The sequence below is a fragment of the Aquarana catesbeiana genome, linkage group LG09 (genome assembly GCF_042186555.1).
Source record: "Aquarana catesbeiana isolate 2022-GZ linkage group LG09, ASM4218655v1, whole genome shotgun sequence".
NCBI lineage: Eukaryota > Metazoa > Chordata > Amphibia > Anura > Ranidae > Aquarana > Aquarana catesbeiana.
In genome coordinates this window covers 264,151,965-264,177,828 of record NC_133332.1, presented here as the reverse complement: position 1 = coordinate 264,177,828, position 25,864 = coordinate 264,151,965, and positions in this window count along the sequence as shown.

Below are 25,864 nucleotides of genomic sequence, written 5' to 3'. Positions count from 1 at the left end.
GAAAAGGACGCATCCTTTCCACCAGCACTGGAGTCCTCCCTTTTGTTCGCAGGCTCTCCCCCACGCCCCTTTCCTCTTCTGAAGCACTTGGACAGGGCATGAGATCCCCCGCAACCCGAGCATGTGTGCTTGAACCGGCAGGTTGCACCAAACTTACAGGTGCCTTCATTAAACTGCCAACAAAAGCCCCATTTTTTGTCGGTCGGTTGTCCTGGAGCTGCGTTACCTCCGACCCCTGCCTGAAAAAACTGGTTCGGAGCCCTCGCTGCTGTCATAAGCTTCATCCATAGGCTGATGTCCTTATGATCCCAGCGAAGTGAAGGTCGGACGGCCATCCGTTGCCTAAACTGCTCGTCGTATCGCAGCCACGCCACTCCTCCGTATGTCCGGTGTGCCTCGCTAATGGCATCTAAATACACAAATAAGGCCGAGCAGTGCTCGGGGGCCTTTTCCCCAACCACGCTTGCCAGGATAGCGAACGCCTGTAACCAGTTTGAAAAAGTACGCGGAATCAGCCGATACCTGCGTTTTTCTTCATCCTCCTTCTTGCGTTCTTCAGGTTTCAATCTATCCAGATTGAATTTCTCTAACGGCAATAATGTAAATATCTCCACATATTCCCCTTTCCAAATTTTTTCCTTTACTTCTGCTTTAAGATGTGCTCCCAATGGGCCTTCGAAGCAGACGTACACTTCACTTTTTGCAGCGTCGGCCAATCTGACTGACTCTGCCTTCTTTTCCCCTGTTTTCTCCTGGCTGTCCGAGACCGAAACGCCAGTTGACGTCCCGGGCTGCTCAACCACAGCCGACCCCGTGCTATTTGCCGTTGTCTCCGCACCTCCACTAACCGCCACCGCCATACCCGGCGTACTTACCACAGCCGTCTCATTTTCTCGAGGTGTGGCCCACGCCCGCGCTGGTGATGAACTGTCCCCCGTGGTTGAATCAAAACGCTGTACCAAATCCCGCAACCCAGCCAATAAGTCCTGCAAGCCCTTATTGCTCACCTCCTCACCTGCCCCCCTAGGTTGCGCTACGGGCGACCTGACCACACTAACACCCACTGAACTACCCTCCCCGGAAGAAACCCCCTGTCTGCCCTGCTCTAATAATTTTTCTAACAAAGAAGAAATAGCAAAAGTAGAGCTGGACTCACCGGGCTGCCCAGGACTGGGCCCAACAGCCGCCACTCCGGAATCCACCGCTGCCGAATGTCCCTGGTCCTCGTCCCTCTCCGACCCGGACAGCTCGCCTTCCGATCTGTCGCTGACCTCTTCCTGACGAACGACTGCCGGCTGCACACCAGAGGGACCCGCTCTGGCTGCCGGGGGTCTCCGCTGTTGCTCTCTTCCCACCCGCTGCGCAGCAACACCAGACCCGTGTCCTGGCCTCTTAGATGCACTTCTGTTCCTCTGACCGTACTGGGCCACTGTTGTTCTCCCTCTGCCTCTCCGCACAACCGAGACCGCGCTCCTCACGGTTCTGCCTCTGTCTGGCGTAGGGCTGCTGGCCGCCTCGGCCGCCTGGCCAGCCCCCCGATTGACTGACGACGCCTGTCGGTCCGACTGACCGCTCGCAGCCCCCCGTGGCTCACCATCCGGCTGTTGCTGACATCTGCGACGCACTGAGGGGGGGGAACCGTGGGTTGCGTTGGTCTCCCCCATCCCTGCACTCCGACCTCTTCGCTGTGACCGCCGTCCGTCATCTCGTCGGGCTCCCCGAGCCTGCTGCGCACTGGGGGATGGCTGGCTCGATCGTCCTCTGTGCTGGATCTGTGGCCTCTGACCCCCAGGAGCAGGGTCAGGGCTGAAACGCTCAGGCGGCCTGGACCGGCGCGCACGTGGAGTCTCCGGCGCCCCCCCGCTCGGTGCCGCTCTGTCCTCATTTAGTATGGCTGAGACCTGAGCCTGCAGCCAGTCTGCCCCTTGAGCTGCGGCCGCCGCTCGTAGCTGCTCTAGCATCGCCGCCGCCGTTAATGCCGCCATTAGACACAGTTTTTGAGGAGAGATGTGGGAGCGTGTGCAATCTTCTTTCCCCGTCGCTCTCCACTGACGTCACTCCCCCTTCTTCTTCACTAACTTCCCTCAGGAAAACCTCCCTTGCTACAGCCACTCCCCCTTTCTTAAAGGGGAAAGCAGAGCAGCCTAATACAGCGTGCCTGTGAAGTCCACACAGGTCATGCTGTCCCTACGCTGATCCCCTGCCTTTCTCTGCTCCGGGACCCTCTATATATACTGTATATGTAAATTGAGGGCGTTATATAAGTACCTGTAATAAAATAATAAAGAAAGTCCTTTTATTGTAAATGATGCATCCATTCCCTTAATTAACCACTTGCCGACTGCCTCATGCAGATATACTGCGGCAGAATGGCACAGGCAGGCAGAGTAACGTATGGGTATGTCACTCGCTCGAGGCGGTCGGCATCGCTCCAGGAGTGATCCGTGCTGAGGGGGAGGCCACTGATTCATGGCCACCCCCTTGCAATCGCTCCTGGAGAATGGAATGCTTCCTCTGCTATTGTAATGTAAACAGAAGCAGAGGACGTGATGTCATCACTCCTCGTGAAGCCTTTTCGTTCCGGCTTACGAGGAGAGAAGACCTCAAGTAAGTTTGCACCAACACTACCCTAACAGTAGAACACGCAGGCACACAAATCACCCCCAAATCACCCCCCTGCACCCCCTGTCACAGTAACACCAATAGCAGTTTTTATTTTTTTACTGATTACTGCATTGGTATCATTTGTGACTGTTATAAGTGGTAGGGCAGTTAGTGGTAGGCCCCTTTAGGTCTAGGGTACCCCCCTACCCCCCCAATAAAGGTTTAACCCCTTGATCACCCCCCAGTTAACCCCTGTCGCCAGTGTCACTAAGCAATCTTTTTTCTGATCGCCGTATTAGTGTCACAAGTGACGCTAGGTAGCCAGGTAAGTATTTAGGTTCACCGTCAGCCTTTTATAGTGTCAGGTAGCCCTATATACTACCTAATAAAGATTTTAACCCCCTGATTGCCCCCTAGTTAACCCTTTCACCAGTGATCACCTTATAACTGTTACGGGTGACGCTGGTAAGTTAGATTGTTTTTTATAGTGTCAGGGCACCCGTTGTTTATTACCTAATAAAGGTTAAACCCCTGATTGCCCGGCGGGTGATATCAGTTAGGTTTTAGGGTCAGATAGGGTCTGAATCACCCCAGGCAGCGTCAGGTTAGTGACAGTACCGCTAACACCCACGCACGCAGCATACACCTCCCTTAGTGGTATAGTATCTGAATGGATCAATATCTGATCTGATCAGATCTATACTAGCGTCCCCAGCAGTTTAGGGTTCCCAAAAACACAGTAATAGCAGATACCTGCTAGCATCTGCGTTTTGCCCCTCCGCCCAGCCCACCCAAGTGCAGTATCGATCGATCACTGTCACTTACAAAACACAACACACATAACTGCAGCGTTTGCAGAGTCAGGCCTGATCCCTGGGATCGCTAACAGTTTTTTTGGTAGTGTTTGAATCAGTCGCTAACAGTCAGGAGCTTTTTTACCTGTGAGTCTCACTAGTGTACCAGTAAATTTAGAGCCCAAAATGGCAAATCAAAGGTACACTAGTGAAGAGGCCTACACGTTTCTGAGCATGACAGATACTGAAGAGGAAGTCACTCATCTGTCAGATTCGGGCTCAGAATACGATCCTGTAGACAACAGCGGCTCCATGACAGATAGCTCTGACAACGGAGTTGTGGTCCCTGCCAAGGTCAGGCGTACCAGACCCTGATCTTCTTCTGCTGTTGAGGTGCAAGAATCGCAGGGCTCTCGTATGGAGCAGAGAAGTACTAGTGCCGCTATTCCTTCTGGTGAACTGGCAAGCACCAGCGGCCTAGTACACCCTGGTCGTAGTCAAACCAGCACTGCAGTAACACGTGGTGACGTGGCAAGTCCCATAAGTGTAGTTCAAGCTGGTGAGGTGGCAAGCACAAGTAGTGTCCCGCTACCACCAAGAAGAAGACAAACACAGGCCTGTCGTGCCCATAATGCCCTTTCTGCTGCATTCGCCAATCCTAATTGGGAACCCACCACTTCTGCAGTACCCGTACTTTCCCCATTCACTGACCAACCCGGCATTCAGGGGGAAACAGTTGATTTTGCGTCACTTGACTTTTATTTTCTGTTTTTCACCGAAGATCTCTATAGATCTATGGTGGACCAAAGAAATTTGTATGCTGGTCAATACATTGCCGCTATTCCTAAGTCCTCCCTTGCCAGAGATTGGAAACCAATTACGGTTTCCGAATTTATTCCGAATCTTTCTGGGCCTATCCCTCCTCATGGGTATAACTAAAAAGAGTGAGTTGCGGTCATATTGGTCCAGTGACCCACTTCACCATATGCCGTGTTCTCTGCCTCCATGACCAGGGCACGAGCCGCCGAACCCAGATTCCATAGGGAGCGCTGGCAAGATTGTGTGGGACTTGGTGTCACCCTTATTCGGAAAGGGGTACCACTTGTACGTGGATAATTATTACACGAGTGTGCCACTTTTTAGTCACTTGTTTGATCATCAGATTGGAGCATGTGGCACTGTGCGACCTAATTGCCGGGGCTTTCCCCAGCGGCTTGTAGATTCCCATCTTAGGCTGGGGGAGAGAGCCTGCTTAAAGTGTAATAATTTGCTCACTGTGAAGTGAGAGGATAATAAGAATGTTTTCGTTCTTACCTCCCTTCATGCAGACACGACGGTCCAAATTCCTACGGCGACTGGTGTTGTGGAGAAACACCTCTGTGTCCCTGAATATAACCTTAATATGGGAGGGGTGGACCTCAACGACCAGTTGTTGGCGCCCTACCTAGATGCCCGTAAGGCCAGACGCTGGTACAAGAAATTGTCTGTATACTTATTTCAATTGGCTTTGAACGCTCATGTGCTATACAGAGCTTCAGGATGGACTGGATCCTTCCTTAAATTCCAGGAAGAGATCGTCAGAGCCCTTCTGTTTCCAGACGGTGCTCCACCTCACCTTCCCAATCCAAATGCAGCAAGCCCGCTTCATGAGAGGCATTTTCCGTATGTCCTCCCGAGTACCCCTACCCAACGAGCCCCCCAAAGAAGATGTGGTGTCTGCAGCAAGCGCTGATATGGGCGTGACACCCATTATTATTGTCCCTCCTGTTCTGACTATCCTGGTCTTTGCATTGGTGAATGTTTTGAACGCTACCATACACTAGTGGAGTATTAGTGTAGGGTACAGCACTGCACAGACTAGGCACACTTTCCCAGGGTCTCCCAAGATGCCATCGCATTTTGAGAGACCCGAACCTGGAACTGTTACAGTTACAACAGTTACAGTTACAAAAAAAAAAGTAAAAAATAAATAAATAAAAAAAACACAAAAAAAATATATATAATAAAAAAAACAAAAATAGTTGTTGTTTTATTGTTTTCTCTCTCTCTATTGTTCTGCTCTTTTTTACTGTATTCTATTCTGCAATGTTTTATTGTTATTATGTTTTATCATGTTTGCTTTTCAGGTATGTATTTTTTTTATACTTTACTGTTTACTGTGTTTTATTGTTAACCATTTTTTTATTTTCAGGTATGCCATTCAGCTGCAGCGCGGATTTATTTATCTTGACAGCAACAGTGTTTGCTCCCACGATACATAAAGCCGTGACCCCAGTGCTGTCTGAGGTGATTTCACCACCACAGTTAAAAAAAAAGAGCATATATGCCAAAGCAAGGGGGCAGCAGGGGTGGAGGAGCAATTTGCTCCTAACTTTTGCGGGCGGATGCCCCCATGCTTCAGCATATATATATTTTAGGCACAGATTGCGTTAAAAAATGTTTTATTTTTTACTATGGTTTTTTTTGTATTTGCTTTGCAGGTATGGTATGTCTTACTGTTATACTGTAATGTTACTTGGTTTTATTGTTAACCATCATTTGCTTAGCAGGTACGCCATTCAGTTGCAGCGCGGATTTATTTATCTTGACAGCAACAGCGTTTGCTTCCACGATACATAAAGCCGTGACTCCAGCGCTGTAGGAGGTGATTTCCCCACCACAGTTAAAAGCAAAATGGTGCATGTATGCCCATCATTAGAAGTGGGTGGATGAAGGGAGGTATTTTAATTGTGGGCATACCCACCGATCGATCTCTTTTTTTCGTTTAGCCCACAGGCTGCGTGAAAAAAAAAGATTACAATATATGCCCAACAAGGACCAGCAACGTACTGGTATGTTGCTGGACTTTGAATGGTTATACCAGAATGATGCCTGCGGGTTTAGGTATCATCTTGGTATCATTCTTTTCAGCCAGCGGTCAGCTTTCATGTAAAAGCAATCCTAGTGGCTAATTAGCCTCTAGACTGCTTTTACAAGCAGTGGGAGGGAATCCCCCCCCCCCACTGTCTTTCATGGATTTCTCTGGCTCTACTGTCCCAACAGGGAACCTGAGAATGCAGCCGGTGGTTCCACCAGCTGACCATAGAGCTGATCAGAGACCAAAATGGCTCCAATCATCTCTCTGGCCTAAGAAACCGGAAGCTACGAGCATTTCATGACTTCGCCGGATATAAACAGCGCCATTGGGAAATTGAGAAAGCATTTTATCACACCAATCTTGGTGTGGTCAGATGCTTTGAGGGCAGAGGAGAGATCTAGGGTCTAATAGACCCCATTTTTTTCAAAATAGAGTACCTGTCCCTACCTATTGCAATCATGGGGGATATTTACATTCCCTGAGATAAAAATAAAAATGATTAAAAAAAATGAAAGGAACAGTTTAAAAATAAGACAAAAAAGCAAAAAAAAATAATTAAAAAAAAAAAAAAAAAAGCACCCCTGTGCGAAAAAAATGAAACTCTCACCATTTTAATCTGTAGGGCCTTTGCTTTAAAAAAAATGTATAATGTTTGAGGGTTCAAAGTAATTTTCTAGCAAAAAAAAATATTTTTTTATGTAAACAAAAAGTGTCAGAAAGGGCTTTGTCTTAAAGTGGTTAGAAGAGTGGGTGATGTGTGACATAAGCTTCTAAATGTTGTGCATAAAATGCCAGGACAGTTCAAACCCCCCCAAATGACCCCATTTTGGAAAGTAGACACCCCAAGCTATTTGCTGAGAGGCAGAGAGGCATGTCGAGTCCATGAAATTTTTTATATTGTGAAACAAGTTGTGGGAAAAAGACCAATTTTTTTTTTTTTTTGCACAAGGTTGTAACTAAATGATATATTGCTCAAACATGCCATGGGCATATGTGAAATTACACCCCAAAATACATTCTGTTGCTTCTCTTGAGTACGGGGATACCACATGTGTGAGACTTTTTGGGAGCCTAGCCGCGTACGGCTGAAAACCAAGCACCGCCTTCAGGCTTTCAAAGGGTGTAAATTTGATTTCACTCCTCACTACCTATCACAGTTTCGGAGGCCATGGAATGCCCAGATGGCCCAACACCCCCCCCCCATGACCCTATTTTGGAAAGTAGACACCCCAAGCTATTTGCTGAGAGGTATGGTGAATATTTTGCAGACCTCGCTTTTTGCCACAAAGTTTTGAAAAAAGAAAAAAAAAAATGTCTTTTCTTTCTTCATTTTCAAAAACAAATGAGAGCTGCAAAATACTCACCATGCCTCTCAGCAAATAGCTTGGGGTGTCTACTTTCCAAAATGGGATCATTTGGGGGGGGTTTGTGCTATCTTGGTATTTTATGGCCTTCGAAACTGTGATAGGTAGTGAGGAGTGAAATCAAAATTTTACGCCCTTAGAAATCCTGAAGGCAGTGATTGGTTTTCGGGGCCCTGTACGCAGCTAGGCTCCCAAAAAGTCCCACACATGTGGTATCCCCATACTCAGGAGAAGGAGCAAAATGTATTTTGGGGTGTAATTTCACATATGCCTATGGCATGTTTGAGCAATATTTCATTTAGTGACAACTTTGTGCAAAAAAAAAAAAAAAGTTTGTCATTTTCCCACAACTTGTGGCAAAATATAAAATATTCCATGGATTCAACATGCCTCTCAGCAAATAGCTTGGGGTGTCTACTTTACAAAATGGGGTCATTTGGGGGGGGGGGGGGTTTGTGCCATCTTGACATTTTACGGCCTTCAAAACTGTGATAGGTAGTGAGGAGTGAAATAAAAAATTTACGCCCTTAGAAATCCTGAAGGTGGTGCTTGGTTTTCGGGGCCCCGTACGCGGCTAGGCTCCCAAAAAGTCCCATACATGTGGTATTTCCGTACTCAGGAGAAGCAGCAAAATGTATTTTGGGGTGCAATTCCACATATAACCATGGCATGTGTGAGAAATATATCATTTAGTGACAACTTTTTGTAATTTTTTTTTTTTTTTGTCATTCAATCACTTGGGACAAAAAAATTAAATATTCAATGGGCTCAACAAGCCTCTCAGCAATTTCCTTGGGGTGTCTACTTTCCAAAATGGGGTCAATTGGGGGGGGGGGTTGTACCGTCCTGCCATTTTAGCACCTCAAGAAATGACATAGGCAGTCATAAACTAAAAGCTGTGTAAATTCCAGAAAATGTACCCTAGTTTGTAGACGCTATAACTTTTGCGCAAACCAATATATATACGCTTATTGACATTTTTTTTACCAAAAACATGTGGCGGAATACATTTTGGCCTAAATGTATGACTAAAATTGAGTTTATTGGATTTTTCTTACAACAAAAAGTAGAAAATATCATTTTTTTTTTTCAAAATTTTTGGTCTTTCTCCATTTATATCACAAAAAATAAAAATGGCAGAGTCAATCAAATACCATCAAAAGAAAGCTCTATTTGTGGGAGAATTAAGGACGCAAATTTCGTTTGGGTACAACATTGCATGACCGCGCAATTACCAGTTAAAGCGACGCAGTGCCAAATTGTAAAAAGTGCTCTGGTCAGTAAGGGGGTAAAACCTTCCAGGGCTGAAGTGGTTAAACACAACCCTTTTCAACAACCTTTTCTTCACAAATTATTCTGACATGAAAGAGCTTGGTTAATCGCATTTTTTTTTTTCAACTTCCTTATTTTTGAAAATCGCACACTGGTAGGGTCTGTTAAACCACTAGTGTACATTAAGGCAGAAGATGAAAAAAAAATCTTAACGAGAGAGAAGCAATCAAGTTCATTATGATTTGAGTACGAGTCATTAACATGTTCAATGAGGTCACAGCCAATAAATTAAATAACTTCCTAATATTAAACTGTCGTTTTTGCAGGTTTTTAAGCAAGGTTAATGTATTTAATTGGGCTATTTACACATCTGTTCGGTAATATAGAAAAAGTCTTTATTTTAGGTATTATGAAGAGGGCTTGCAGTTTCAGTATTTGGATTTAGTTTTTGAGTAAAATTTTAAAGAAGTTTCACTGGTTCAAAGTGTTAAGACTGTTTGACTTATTTTTAGCACCGTTAGAAATATATTTGGATTTTAAAGGGGTTTGTGTAGATGTCCAATATACAGCATCATTTAATTGCATTGAACTTGCATTTGGGATACGTATGAGTTCCTTCTGAGTTGTTTCTTGTGGCTTTCTGAGCTACTTTTCTTACACTACACTTACACTACTTTTTTCTGCGTTTGCCTTTCTATTGATTTGTAGGGGGAAAAATGCGGGCCTAACAGAGCTTGTACAAAATATGTAATTTAAATGGCCTATAAATAATGCATTTTTAGCAATAGACTGGTGAGGCTGATTTCTGAGTAGCTGCCACGGTCATTGCATACAATTACTTTTAACCAGGGGAGTAAATTAAAAACTTGCATACTTAAATGAATGGTCAGTGCAGCTGTATGTCATCTTCACTTAGACATGTATGTGGCTTTTTTATATGATAAGGTGACCAGACATCCCCGATTTAGGGAGGCTGTCCCCAGCTGCAAAATATCCGTAGATGTGTCATGCGTTCGAAATTGAGCCCCAGGCCCAACTCCAGCCTCAAAGTTTGTGAACATACTGACATCACTGTCATGTGAGTGAAATCACTAACCCTTTCTTTTCAACTTGTAGCTTCAATCCCCATCTGTGCCTCTTTTTTGACCTATCATTCTCTCTCTCTCTCCCTCTTTTATGACCTATCCACCTAGCTCCTTATATATGACCTGTCTACTAACCACCTCATACCTGACCTGTCCACCTAGCTCCTCATATTACTGTAGCATACTTCCTACCTTATACCTGACCTTTCCTCCTACCACCTCAAATCTGACTTGTCCAGCTACCTCCTCACACCTGACTAATCCACGTGCCTCCACATTCTTATACCATCCACCTATCTCCTCATATCTGACCTGTTCTCCAACCTCCTGGTTAACTGATTCATCCACCTAAATCCTCATAACTGACCCATCCAGGTACCTCTGCATACCTGACCTGTCTGCCTATCTCCTCAAGCCTGGCCTGTTCATCTACCTCTGTATACCTGAACCATCCACATATCCCCTCATACCTGACCTGTCCATGGTGAGCCCCCAGGGGGCCACAGAGTATCATCAGAACCCCTAATCTATCACGTATGACTGCATATGTCATGATTGCCTGCTTTTTTTTGCTAATGTTTTGTCATGATTTTCAATTTGCTGTCAGTGTATTCAAGTGAATACAGTGATAAATGTGGGTGGTCATGGTGTGGCAACCCTGGGAACTCGTCAGTAGATGCAATGCCAAAGTCCAGTTAATTCAATTTAGGGAGGGGAAATTTGTGCTGCAAGTGGTTTTGTTATGGGTGTAGGGTGGTTTGCATTGGCAGGAGGTGGGTATTCTTATTTGGGCAACTCTCTGCACTTTACTTACTTCTGACCACTGCACTCATTGCGTTACCCACTCCTGCACTGCACTGTACATGTTACATGATCTCTTTACTCTGTGCACTGCTGATTCCTAAGCCCTTGCCCTGTGTATGTTACTTACTCCTGACCTCTGCACTCTGTGCATTACTTACTCCTAACTAGGGATAAGGTTCAGGTTCAGACCAAAGTAGAATCCTTTTCGAACCATTATCCAGGCATATTGCCTGAATAGCCAGGAAAGGGAGGGAAAAGAGAACGCTCAGCCCCCGTCCTGTACCATACCAGACCACATTCCATTAAACATGGGGAGTTACCTTGAAAGGGAAGGGAAGAGAGGGGTGGCAAAGCACCCCTTGCAATTGCACCCTTGTCCCAATGTTGGGGGGATGGGCCTGTGAAAACAAAGCATTTAGTGGATGCAGCCATACATTCTGGATAAACTACAGTGAGCAGGAAAACTATACATTTTGCATCATATAAACATGTGCTTGTTGATAAGAATGTGAGGCCATCTGTCCAAAAGTTGAAGTTGAACCATAAATCGGTCAATGTGTTAATAATTCAAAGCACACTGGCAAATTTACCAAGAAATGACTCGGAAATAATAGACAGAGGTTATGGACTGTCCTAAAGCCCTGATTCAAAGCCTGTTGAAATTTTGTATGGGGATTTTGAAACGAGCAGCTCATGTAAGGAAACCAACAAACTTCCAGCAACTGAAGGAATTTTGCATGGAGAAGATCTAACTTTTCAGAAGTAACTGAAAAGATGTCAGAGACTGTGGGCAGTTAAATAAAATGCCTGTAAAAAAGTAATTTTTGTTAATATTTGGCAGATTCCATGGGATGTGTTTTATTTTTCATATGACTATAGAAGTTTGTAGCTGGGATTCCACTCTATTGAAATAAAACACTTATAGTAATTACTTGCTTTAAAAATAAAATGTATGAATGTCCCCCAAAGTAAATCAAACATCAACCCCAGGGTCCAGTGATCCACATCAATCATGATGACCTGTCACCCCCCGATCTAAACAGGCCACACTCCCACCACTAAATGACAGTTTCCTGGTTGCATTAATACTGCCTGGAACCCTGGTTTGACATCATTAACCTAATTTCATCAATAACATACTTACATACTTAAAATAAATGCATTTGAAGATCATAGATGTTTGGTTCTAGCTTTTCAGAACTAAATGTGCAATGTTCGTATTTGTGAATTTACCATTCTCTCCAAATTTGAACAGCAACGCTATTCGTCAGTTGACAAAAAATACAATGCACAATACTTGAAGATCATTTTATAGTAGCTACTTTTAAAATGTTGCCCTATTTCATTGTGATAACTGCTGTGCTGTGTATTTTAAATACTATAATACTTTGTATTTTAAGCACCTGGTTATTTAAGTACTGAAGTCCTCAGCAGAAAAAAAAAAACACAAAAAAAAACCCACATATTTAACCATCAATTAAACTAATCTGTACAAATCTGATCAGCATAGATAATTGATAGGTTGCTATGGGTTACATTATATTTGTAGCTTTTCATCACATCACACGGATAGCGCAGAGAAACACTTGTCTTTTCCTTTATGTTGTAATTCTCAGAATGTGTTCTTGTTAAGTATGCTGTCAAGAGTAACTTAGTAAGATTTGTGTGTGATGGGATTTAATGTGAAACACTGGAAAACTGTAATCATATCATGTCTATTGGTCACACTGTGTTAAAGGATCATTTGTTGGAGAGCACAGGTTATGACAGGAAGAAGTGTAGATGCCTAGCAACAAACTACCCCTTGATGCTCTGTTAGATATAGACTGTTACTTAAGCCAACATGCAAATTAACTCTGTCATTTTAAACACATTTTAGTAAACCTGTAAATAAAAAAAAAATGCACATCAAGCAATATTATCACACATGATTAAAACTCTTGATATGTTACAAAGTTTCATGTGTTATTAGCACTTGAAAATGTTCCTTGTGATTTTAACACCCGATTTACAAAGTTTTTTTCACAGGTAAGAAATATAATATAATATAATATAAAATATAAATATTTTTTAACATGCAGAAATGTAAAAATAAAAAAAGAAAACATTCAGCATACATGTATATAAATAAATATTTTTTAAATTATAAAATTAAGTTTTGGATTGTGTAAATTATTTTAAATGCTTAGCTGTGGCACTGTAACAGGGATGAGTGAAAAGATTATCACATCAAACCATAGTTAGTGATGGACCAAGATGCTTTTCTCAAGAGTAATGTTGGCATTATAATTAATGATCTGCACCATTTTGACATCAGTGGGCCTCTCTTTATCTACCTGTCTGTAGCAGCCAGCAAGGATGGGTGAAGGAATTGGCCATTCCCCAGTATAAAAGTCTTTTATATGCTTATAAATAAGCATGCAAAAACATGTCGCCATTTTATGTGTCTTATAGAGGGCCAGTGATGGGATAGATTAATGGGTGCTCAGGTAGGTCTTTGTCATTTTTAACATCAGTTACAGAGTAGGAGACTGAAAGAGCTGTTGTAGTGCTCTTTTGTGCCAGCCACATAACTATTCTGCAATCAAAGTTGACTGTTTCTTTTTAAAGTATGATCTATGCCAATGGGCTTGCTATACATACAGTGGGGAAAATAATTATTTGATCCCCTGCAGATTTTGTAATTTTGCCCACTTACAAAGAAATGAAGGGTCTAGTAAAATAAGTATTTGATCCCAAAGCAAAACTTTACTACTTGGTGGTGAAACCCTTGTTGGTAAGCACAGAGGTAAGACGTTTCCTGTAGTTGGTGACCGGGTTTGCACACTTCTCAGGAGGGATTTTGGTCCACTCTCCTTTACAGATCTTCTCTAAGGCCTGGTTCACACCTATGCATTTTTTATTGCGTTTTCAGTTTTGCAGAAACACACTACAGTCCATTTAACATGGTTTCCTATGGATGTAGTTCTCATCTGTGCCTTTTATGGAAAGGGCCATGGGATTTTTTTCTGGTTTTTGGTTCCATAGACTTCAATGGATCAAAAACGTGTATTGAAAAATGCAAAATGCAAACTGCAATCTGCACAGGTGTAAACCAAGCCTAAATCATTAAGGTTTCTTGGCTATTGCTTGGCAACTCAAAGTTTGAGCTCATTCCATAAATTTTTTGCAGCTGGAACTCCACTTTAAGGTTTCTTGGCGGTCTCTTGGCAACTGGAAGTTTCATCTCACTCCATAAATTTTCTATAGGATTACGGTCTGGAAACTGACTAGGCCACTCCATGACCTTAATGTGCTTCTTCTTGAGCCACTCTTTTGTTGCCTTGGCGGTATGTTTTGGGTCATTGTCATGCTGGAAGACCCATCTTCAGTGTTCTGGCTGAGAAAAGAAGGTACCTTTAGGAGAGAAACAGCCCCAAAGCATAATGTTTCCACCTCCGTGCTTGACTGTAGGGATTGTGTTCTTACAGCCATAATCTGCATTTTTCTTCCTCCAATCATGGCGCGTCCCCCTCCCCATGAAGGCACATGTATAGTCATGCCAATGAACATCTAAATAATTCAGAGAAAGATTGGGAGAAAGTTCTGTGGTCAGATGAGACTACAATTGAGCTCTTTGGCATTAACTCGACTCGCCATGTTTGGAAGAAGAAATATGCTGACTATGACCCTAAGAACACCATCCCTACAGTCAAGCACGGAGGTGGAAACATGATGCTTTGGGGCTGTTTGTCTGCCACATTGAGGGGCCAATGGACATGGCAATGTATTGTAAAAGCTTGGATGAGAACCTTCTTCCCTCAGCCAGAACACTGAAGATGGGTCGTGGATGAATCTTCCAGCATGACAATGATCCAAAACATACTGCCAAGGCAACAGAGGAGTGGCTCAAGAAGAAGCACATTAAGGTCTTGGAGTCGCCTAGCCAGTCTCCAGACCGTAATCCTCTAGAAAATTTATGGAGGGAGCTCAAACTTCAAGTATCCAAGCGTTACCAATACTTGGTTTGCCTATATTGCAATACATGTTCAAGCTGGCCAAGGATGTCAAAGTGAGTCTTATCTGGCCAGTCCCAATTCTTTGTCATTGTGCAAAATACCAAATTCTTACTTGCTTATAGCATATTTTATTGGACATATAGGGGTTGATTTACCAAAGCTGGAGAGGGCAAAATGAGACTCACTTCTGCATTGAAACCAATCAGCTTCCAGGTTTTACTGCCAAAGCTTAGTTAGGTTACAGGTTAGAAGCTGATTGTTTTCTATGCAGAAAACTCACACTCCAGCTTTAGTAAATAAACCCCATAGTGTCAATATGAGGCAAACTGACAAAGGTGAAGGTGAGCTACTGACTCAGGTCACTGATTTGAACGGTACAATAAAAATTAATGGAAAATAGAACGCTGGATAGCCGCACTCCAAAAAAGTTCACCTTTATTAAAAAATGAATATCAAAGCATCACATGGCAATACAGACAAATTGCATTGCACTGATGCATTTCACACTGACTATAACTAAGCACCATATCTGGTGTGAAATGCGTCAGTAGCTGTGCAGTTAGTTTGTATTGCCCTGTGATGCTTTGATATTAATTTTTTAATAAAGGTGAACTTTCTTGGAGTGCGGCTATCCAGCGTTCTATTTTTCTATTATCTCTGTTGCAAACAGAGCCAGCACCCTGCCTGATAGTGGAGACAGCTGTTCTTAGGAGAGGTGATCACTTTGGAGCGGTGCACCCCCATGTTTCACAATATAAATTAAGAAGGGATGTTTGTGCTCAAATCCAGTATAGACACCTCTATTTTACTTTGCAGTTGGCCCGCTTGAACATATATACAGGCATGTATATACATGCAATATATTTGAACCAACAATCCCTGTTTTTATGCAAACGTTTGCAGCTATTGCCCTTTGTACCACCTCCCCCTCCATTTAGATTATAAACTCCATGTGCAGAGCCCTCCTTTTTCTTCTGTATTGAACTGTATTGTAATTGTACTGTCTCCCTTTATATTGTAAGTGCTGTGCAGACTGTTAGTGCTATATACATCCTGTATAATCATAATAGTAAGCACCTCTTCCTTGCCCATCCCATGGGGTAATCACTCCAAGTCACAGTTTTCTCTTTGTACAAAGCTTATATCCTGCACTAGAGCCCAGTCATATTTTCCTACTCATTATCTCTTCGGTGACTAGTTGCTGACCAACCACATGTAGTTCTTCTGCTTCTGAAGCTATATCAGAGAACTGCACTGCTGACAATATTGCTGCCACCAATGTGAAGTGTCAATGTCATGCTGGCAGTGTACCCCAGAGGACCACACTGGTTGTAAATTGGGGAGGTGAGGAAGCCTGGGACTGTGGGTTTACTGTATGTCAGTAGAAAGGGATTTTTTTTTTATACCCAGAGTTGGGCTTTAAACATCTATGCTACACCTTACATGCACATATCTCTCTCACAAGCCTCTTTGTCAGAAAAAATAAAAGTTATAGTCAATCCAAGGCTTCCACTGAATCAAGAGAACAAAGTTACATAGAGCCATGTTCCTTCTTTACCTTATTATTTGTTTTTCTTGTGATTTGATAATATATTATTTGATATTATGTGAATATCAGACTTTTATTTTGTTTATCTGATTTTTGTTGTGATTGTAAATAAATGTTTGTATTACTTTATTATAAATTAAATTCATAAAAACAACATTTACAAGAAAAGAAAAGTTGTAAAAAAATATTTTGGATGTAATACATAAATACAAGACAAAACACTTTATTGTAATCTTCTCCTATTAAACTTGAAGTTTTTGATGACCATTGTATACTTTTGATGCACTGTATCAATAGTGTTGATCATACAGATACAGACAGCTGCACCCTCAAGTCCAATTCAGATGACTCAAAAGAGACATTAGGGATGTACAGTACCATTAGCATTTTATTGTGTCTTTGAAGGCAACCTGTACTGGGAAAAAATATGTAGGCTGTAGTTGAAGTTTTTTATAATGCTAGTTCCATTACAGGTTGAATAGCCCACTGGATTACATTGTTGAACTCTTGTATACATTTGGGGAAGACATAGGTCAGACAGGCAGAGCCAGATGCCCGATGGTGACACAACAAAAGAGGAGAGTGATGTATGGTGCTATACCTTTTTGTCTTCACAAGCATGGCACGGGCAATACGGTTGTGATTACAGCAGCCAGATAGAGTATAGCCAGCTTGTCTGATCACTGTTTGAAATTTCTTAAATTTTTTTCCGTAGAACATTTTCTGCAATCTGTGCATAAATGTCAAATATGTTGTTTTTATCTCAAACCTACAAAAGGTAGCTTTATGCCTAGGGATATTTGTTGTAGAGGGATGTCACTTGACATCACTACATGTTGTATTATGGCCCAATGATTAACAAATACATTTAGGGCTTACCTACCTACAGTCTTGATTTACTGTTCTATATTGGTATTATCCACTCCATAAATGTTGTTAGAAGTGGGTTGGTTGTTTTCTTTGGGCATTGGAACCCTAACTTGTTGCATTATTATAAATATAACCCAGTTTGTCAGTTTATTCCTCTGGTCAGATGCTCTCTTCGAAAACTGGAACCCTAACATGCTTTTTCCTCTTTATATCTTCTATTTAGTGAACTTCTCTAGAAACGTTGGTGTGAGTTCTTTTATTTGTGGAGTGAAGTCCCGTCTTGCTGCTCCTCAGGCATGGCATGGCCCACTTTGTGAACTCCTCTAGCAAGGTGTTGATTCTTTTACTTGTAAACTTGAGTTTTGAATTGCTACTATAGCTGACGTGACTCAGTTTGAGACTTTTTTTTTTGCAAAAGTGTGTTTTTATAATTATACGATGGAGTCTTCACATGTGCTGTCATGGCCAACTTTATTCATTTATCTAGAAAGGTGTTGATAATTGGATAGGATTCCTGACTTATTTGCTCTATCATAGTATGGCTCACGTTTCACACTTCTCTGGAGAGGTGTTCCTTTTTCCGTTTAACTGAAATCCTGAATTGTTGCTAAACCTTTGCATGATTCACTTAGTACATTTTTCAAAAAAGACTGTACTTTTTTGTAAGCTGGAATCCCGAGTTGATACTCTACCCTGGTATTGTTCGCTTAATTAATTTCAGTGAAAAAATATCAGTGTTTTCTAGGCACTGGACACGATGGTCATGGCTTATCTTGACTGCTTCATGGATCCTAGAAACATACTTGATGACCCTTTGGAATCCTTTCCGAGAGAGAATGTACAAGTTGTATAAATCAGAACGCACAGTAAATCTGGCCAGGTTACTTTAAAGCAGAGTTCTCCTGAAAGTAGTAAACCTCAATTTACTCAAACACTTCACTTCACATTCACAATTACAGCAAGGGAATAAATATTCTCCCACCTAAAGGTTCGCACTGCCGAATAAAAGGTAAAGCAAATTTTCTATCTGTTGTTCATCTCTACTCACCAAAGCTCAGTATTCACATATGATAACCATTGCTGAAATTATGGCTCCAGGATCGAATCGGCATGGATGTTGCAACTTATGTTCTTTTTTTAATGTATTATTTTTTATGGATTACATTAAAACTATACAGAACAAACCCATATTCTGTTCTCTCCATGGCAAAGAGTGTAATAATAAAGTGACTGCCACACACAGTCTATGCAGTCTTTATTGTGGAAACACTGGAAGACACTAAGCAGTGTTGCCAGTCTTGTCTGAGTTCTCATTTTCTGGACTATGTTAGTACACCCCTCCTCCATTTTCCATAACTATTTCTTGTTTTAATTCTCAGCACTCCCTTCTCTCCTATCCTGACTGTGGTTTCTACACCTCTAATGCTATTTTAGAACAATGGAAGCAGTGTTCTCAGCCCATTACATGTGTTTTTGGAGCTGACTGCATCTATGGTGGGATCATCAGGTATTTTTTCAGGACAGGCATTTTTTTTCCAATAGGTATTTATTGAATTTTCAGTTGACAAGAAAAAGAAAACAGAACATCATTAACAGTTGTAAAGGAATTTCAGGTATATAGTGTAAATATCACAAGTATTTTTACATAGTTCATATATGCATTTGATTTCCTCAGAAATAAGTAGGAGGAGCACCAGTTTCAGATAAGTATACTGAAAAGGAGAAAACCGTCATTGGGTAGATGGCGGTTGTCTCCTATATATTCTTGCATTAGAAAGGATGAAGGGTCAATCTTTTATAGATTTAACGTTTTCCATTTTCTCCACGGTTGCCACTTGCGAGTGAAGTGTTCTATCTTGTCTGAATGAATCATTTGTTGAAGTCATTTGTTCATGTGAATAGGGCAGTTGGGTTAGATCTGTCACATCCCATAAGGTGGGAGGGTTAGGGTTTTTCCATCTTTTAGTAGATGTTAAATTTAGCAGCTAGTAGGATATGAGTAGTTATGTGTTGTGATGAGTGTTTCCATTTCTAGAGATAGGAGTGCTAGACTGGGAGAAGGTATGATAGAAGTTTGGATGACTTCAGATATGAGTTTAAATGTGGATGTTCAGAACGCTGTCAATTTAGGGCACCCCCAGAAGGTATGAAGGAGGTCAAGTACCGTATCTGAGTAGCAATTTGATGGAGAGTTCCCAGAGGATAGAGCAACTGGTGAGTTTATAAGTGGCATTGCAGGCTGTGGTCCATTGTTTTTCAGTATATGTGCATCTTAGATCATTTTCCCATTTGAGTAGAGGGGTCGATTTAGTAAAGGTGCGTTTTTGTTGTAGAAGACCGTGATCCCCTTGTTTTGGGGTGTATTGGCGGTGTAAAATGTTCAAGCTGGAGACGGTATTTTGCAGGGCCATAAAGAGTGTTGATATGCAATGTTTCATAAGAATGTATTTGTATAGATCTGAGTTTGGGAGGAGAAAGGTTTTTTTGAAGGGTAGGAAAGGGTGTGACCTTGTCTTTGTCAAATAGGTCATTGATATATTTTATACCTTTCGATTGTCAGGATGTAAAGGATATTGAATCCATGTTTTGATGTAGCGCTAAAATAGGGATCTTCAGGGTGGTGGAGTGAGTGTAGGAGTAGGTTGATTGAATCAATGTTTTTCAGCTGGTGGGAGGTATATGTGTAGGGATTCTAGCTCCCAGTGGTATGCTAATGAGCCAGGGATATAGAGAGGATGCTTCTATAGTTCCCCAAATTGTAGTAGGAGAAGGTAGGAGCCATTCTTTAAGTTGTGTGAGTATAGAAGCTAGGTAGTAGTCAACAGTCGATATATCCTGTTCCCCCTACTAAACGATGTTTTATGAGCTGCGCATGAGCGCAGCAAGATTTTTTTTCCCTGCCATATGAATCTGGAAAGAATAGATTGTAGTGATTTAAGGTAGGTAGGTGGAATTGGAATTGGTAGTGTTCTGAAAATATAGAGAAGTTGGGGTAGGTATAGCACTTTGAATCCTGCCAGCCTTCCTATCTAGGAGAATTCAAATGTCCCCTGGGGCAGGACCAGGGTCCCCAAGCACTTTTTATGACAATATTTTGCATATAAGCCTTTAAAATGAACACTTTTGATTGTCCATGTTAATGTCCCATAGACTTTAACGGTCTTCCGGCGGCTTTCGAATTTGCCCCGAACACCGCATATTGTTCGATGTTCTCAGAACATCCGAACAACCAAAGTTCGGCCCAAACTTATGCTCGGGCTGAACCGTTCGCCCATCCCTACAAGTGTGCTTAACATTTCAGAAGAGAAAGAGGCGGCAGTGTTGTAAACCTTACATAGGAGAGTTGCTTAGATGTGCTGGAATTTTTTGTAATATTTCCCAGTGAACCCATCTGGGCCCGGTGATTTGAAGTTGAGTAATTTGTGAATTACTTGTAGGATTTCTGGAATGGTGAAGGGTTCGTTAAGGGCATAGACTTATTGCTGGGATAGAGAGGGAAGATTAATGTGGTTGAGGAAAGCTTGGATTTCCTCATGGGAGGGTTGGTGGGTACCTTGTTCGTCTCGGATATTATAGAGACGACTGTAGTATAGGCTAAACGTGTTGGCAATGTCTTGGGGTTTGAGGATTTTTCATTGGTAATCGGGTGGTAAAGGTGGTGTATTTTTGATTTAAGGTGTTGCCCTTTAATTATTATTATTATTATTATTATACAGGATTTATATAGCGCCAACAGTTTACGTAGCGCTTTACAACTTGAGGGTAGACAGTACAAATACAATAATACACTTTAATACAGTAGGAATCAGAGGGCCCTGCTCCTTAGAGCTTACAATCTAAGAGGGAAGGTCAAGAGATACAAGAGGTAATAACTGTGGGTGATGTGCTGATTGAGAAGATAAATGTACAGTTGTTAGGTGGGGGCCAGATAGGCTTCTCTGAAGAGATGAGTTTTCAGGGATTGTCTGAAGTGGATAAAGTAGGAGAAAATCGGACGGATTGGGGTAGAGCATTCCAGAGGATGGGGGAGGCTCTGGAGAAGTCCTGAAGGCGAGCATGGGATGAGGTGACAAGGAAGTTTGAGAGCAGGAGGTCTTGGGAGGAGCGAAGTGAATGATTAGGTTGGTATTTTGTGACTAGGTTAGAGATGTAGCTGGGGGCCAGGTTGTGGATGGCTTTGTAAGTTTTAGTTAGTATCTTGAATTTAATTCGGTGACTGAGTGGCAGCCAATGGAGGGATTGGCAGAGGGGTGTAGCAGACGCTGAGCGGTTTGTGAGGTGGATGAGCCTGGCAGCAGCGTTCATGATGGACTGAAGTGGGGATAGCCTATGTAGAGGTAAACCAATGAGGAGGGAGTTGCAGTAGTCAAGGCGGGAGATGACCAGGGAGTGGATTAGAAGCTTTGTGGTGACATTGATTAGGAAGGGGCGTATCTTGGAGATGTTGCGGAGATTGAGGCGGCAAGTTTTGGATAGTGATAGAATGTGGGGTCGAAAGGTTAGTTCAGAGTCCAGGATTACACCTAGGACCTTGGCGTGGGGAGATGGGTTGCTAGTTGAGCTGTTGATATTGATAGGGAAATCAGGGGAAGTGGCACCTGAGGGAGGAATAATCATGAGCTCGGTTTTGGATAGGTTGAGTTTGAGGAAGTGATGTGACATCCAGGCTGATATGTCTGCTAGTAAGTTGGTAATGCGTGAGGAGACAGATGGAGAGAGCTGGGGGGTGGAGAGATAGATTTGGGTGTCATCAGCGTAGTGATGATATTTAAAGCCGTGGGAGGCTGAGGTGGTCAACTGACCCAAGGAGGTGGTGTAGATTGAGAAAAGGAAAATTATTTAAAAAGAAAAATTATTTAAATTAAAATAATTTAATAATAATAAATTATTATTTAATAGCTTTCCCTGCTTTATTACCCGTGGAATACATTTTAGCATTTTAAGTTTCCTTTGGGCTTTTTCAAATGATTCTCGTAATAGAAATTACTTCTCCCTACGAGTTCTTGTCGTAGGGAGAAGATTTTAGCTTGGAGAGATAACGAAGGGTTTGGTCTGTTAAGGGATTCTGAAGCTGATATATCAGCATTAAGTTTGTCTAAGCACTGCGTCCCCTTTTTCTTTGCTCTAGATCCTTATTGGATAAAGATCCCTCTAATTACAGCCTTGTGAGCATTCCACACTGTTGCTGGGTCCTCCACTGAGTTAGAGTTAAGGGAGAAATAATCTTCTACATGTTTTGAGAGCGTAGGAGCGTATGTGGGATCCTGTAAGAGGAAATTATTGGTTCGCCACAAATAAGTGTTGTGGTGGGAAGGTTTCCTCAATAAAGTGATGCTAACGGGGTCTGACCAAGTGACAGTGTGGATAGTGGAGGCTGATATTTTCTGTAATAGCCATTTATCTGTTACAAAGAGATATATCCATGAGTAGGTGTTGTGACGCAGGGAAAGATATGTGTAATCCAGTTCGTCAGCATGACAACATCTCCACACATCATACAAATCATTGGAAGCTATAAATTTGTTCAAAGGTGATTCATGTCTCTTAGGACCCGAAGTTGTGTCCATTCTGTTATCAGGTACCAGATTGGAGTCTCCACATAGTAAGAGATGGCCTTGTTGGCCTTGTCTTTCGCCTTCCTAAGGACTTTTTCAGGAATGTCATTTGGCAATGGTTAGGAGCATAGAGGGATACTAGCGTATATTGAGAATGGCAATATAGAGCACAGTAATATGATAAACGACCTTCTGGGTCTGCAATGCATTTATGCAATTGAAATGTGTCAGTGTCTCGAATAGCTATAAGCACTCCTCTTTGTTTCTTCATAAAAGAGGATTTGAACATTTGGGGAGAGTTTTTGTGGTTACATGGAGGTGATGCTGCTTGATCAAAGTGAGTCTCTTGTATGCAAAGAATGTTGCATTTAAGCGATAAGGCTGTTTTCCACATTGAGGCTCGCTTGGCTGGATGGTTGAGGCCTTTTGCGTTGAGTGAAATTATGTTCAAAGTCATGTTCATAACCTCATGCCTGGGGCGGTGTTTGAAGATGGCAGAGTAGAGAGGAACACGCGCTCGTAGAGCTCCGACCTTCCACCCAGCCACCCAACTACTGATGCAGCCCTCATAGACAGCTTCGGAGAACCAGCCATTGAAGCGGCGCTTACCCGGGGATGAATAAGAAGAAGAAAACGCTACAGAAAACGGGGGTACAGCCGGAGATAGAGCACTTCTTCCCCCGCACAAGAGCCGCGGTATCTAGGAGACAGACAACGGAGTCACGTGACACGGCAGCAGGCAGGGAGAGACACAACAAGCGGGTATTCGAGCAGACCAGCGGGGAGACTGGTGAGACGCTGGAGCATGCTCCTCCTATCCCACTTGCTCAACTAGGCATGGATCTTGGAACGCAGAGTGAGACTGAAGGGGGGGGACACTTGAACCCCCAGCAACAACGAGGAAAAACTCTTCTGCCCTCCGGAGATCCGGATTTAAAAGCACTATTTCAGGCTCTTTCCACCCGAGCAGATATAGAGACTATGGTGACTCGCTTTGAGGAAAACTCCAGAGGGAGATGAAGCTGGTTCAAACAGAGGTAAAGCACCTATCTGAGAGACTTAAGTGTGAAGAAGATTCGATGGTTTCCCTAGAGAAGTGTGTCCTGCACCTGGAACAGGTACAAAATTAACAAATCCTCCATGTCTCTAGTTTGCAGTTACAGCTGGAGGAATCTGAGGACTGTAGTCGCCGCCAGAACTTGCGGTTCAGGGGGATCCCTGAAGCCATAGGACGGGACGTACTGCAGACTACGGTCCTAGCAATATGCCAAAAGTTAGCGGTCCCTGCTCCACCCCAGGCTTTGGAATTCGAGAGAGTCCATAGAGTTTTGGGCCCCCCTCAGTAAATGGAAATAGACCAAGAGATGTCATATGCCGTGTGACGGGAGGGCCCGTGGAACTCAGAATACATCTTATGTCTAAGTCACCCTGTGCCAGCCTGGCACAGGGTGAGTGAGAAAATATATCTTGGATTACTTAAAATGGGACAGTAATATTTGTCCACAATATCTCCCAGGATGTATGTAGAGACTATTATTGGTTTGGTTGATTCTGAACGCAACCTGTTAATTGAATGAGCTGATCACATTGTCCTCTATACAATGTAGGAGACGGGACGACTCCTATTGGAGCTCATGTTAATTAGGTTAATTAGGTTTTGTTTGTATTGTTAATTGTAATTAGCTCCAGCTATTGTGTTTATATTACTGTGTGAAGCTCGGTGCCCACAAGTCTGGGTGAAAGGTCATGTCTCAGTCACCTAGGCTGTATAAAGGATTAGATAATTAGCTCATGTTAATAAGGTTACAGTTGTATTGTTAGAGGAGGTTCCAACGGCATATAAAGTCTTGTAATTTTGATTCTAAATAAAGTTAGTCCTGATGTACTCCAAGACTGGTGTTGTCTAGTTCTTGGGGGTTCCTATAGCCAGATCCATTGGACTTGTGTTCCAGAACTTAGGAATCGGTATACAGACGGAAGCACTCAAGCGGAGTGTGGGACGTTCCGTGACATGCCGTTTCCATCGTTTTGCGCATAAAGAGCTTATTAGTCGTAAGGCGTGGGAGGCAAGAGACATAGAACAAGATGGAGCCATAGTGAAAGTATTGCCCGACTTATCACGTGCTACTTTGCAGTGAAGGGCAATGTTGCGCCCACTCTTGGACAAAATTAAATCAGTGGGGGGACATATCGGTGGGGTTACCCAATTTCGTTGACTATAAAGAAAAACTCTCTGACCTTCACTTTGCGGCACCCGGTAGAGCTCCCTGATTTATCTGTCTTTCTAGGGGTGGAGGCCTTTGAGACCCCGAATTGGCTGCAACCAATATTAGGACCCCTGAGAAATAAGGATTCTTTAGGGGGAGGAGGATCTAAAGTCCCAGAAGGGGATAGGGAAGCAAGATAGTACCCCCCTAAAACTACAGAGAAGATAAGGTGCAAGACTCCCCTCACCCCTGGACTGAATTGTTTACTTTTTTTTCTCTCTGGGGATAAGCAGGCGCCCTCAGAAGAACAGAGATGTAAGTTTTCTTAATTACCAGGGATTTAAGGGATGACTCTGGACTCTCCTCCCCCAGGTTTTTTAGGGGTGTTTTTTTTTGGGGGGGGGGGGGAATGGGGGGTTTCACGATTGGTTTGGTGATGTTGGGTTTTTGGTTATAAAAAGGGAGAAAATGTACAGAAAGGGTAATATGGCATAATAAGGTATAATGTACTGTGTATTTTGCACTCTATTCTGATTTACACTTTGAAGGATACACTCATATTGGTGCCACAAGCTAGATAGGCACCTATGAAAAAGCATAAATGCAAAGCATTTTTTTTTTTTTTTTTGGGGGGGATACTGGGGGGTTTCATGATTGGTGTGGTGATACTTGGTCTTTGGTGATAAAAAGGGGGAAAATGTATAGAAAGTGTAATAATGTATACGGTATTTTGTTTTGTTTTTTTTTGCACTTTGGCTCTGATTTACATTTTTGAAGGATACACTCATATTGGTGCCACAAACTAGATAGGCACATATGAAAAGGGATTTTTAATTTTTTTTGGGGGGGGGGTCCCGATTATGAGGATTATTAAACCACATAAAGAGGCCTGAGATTTAAAATAA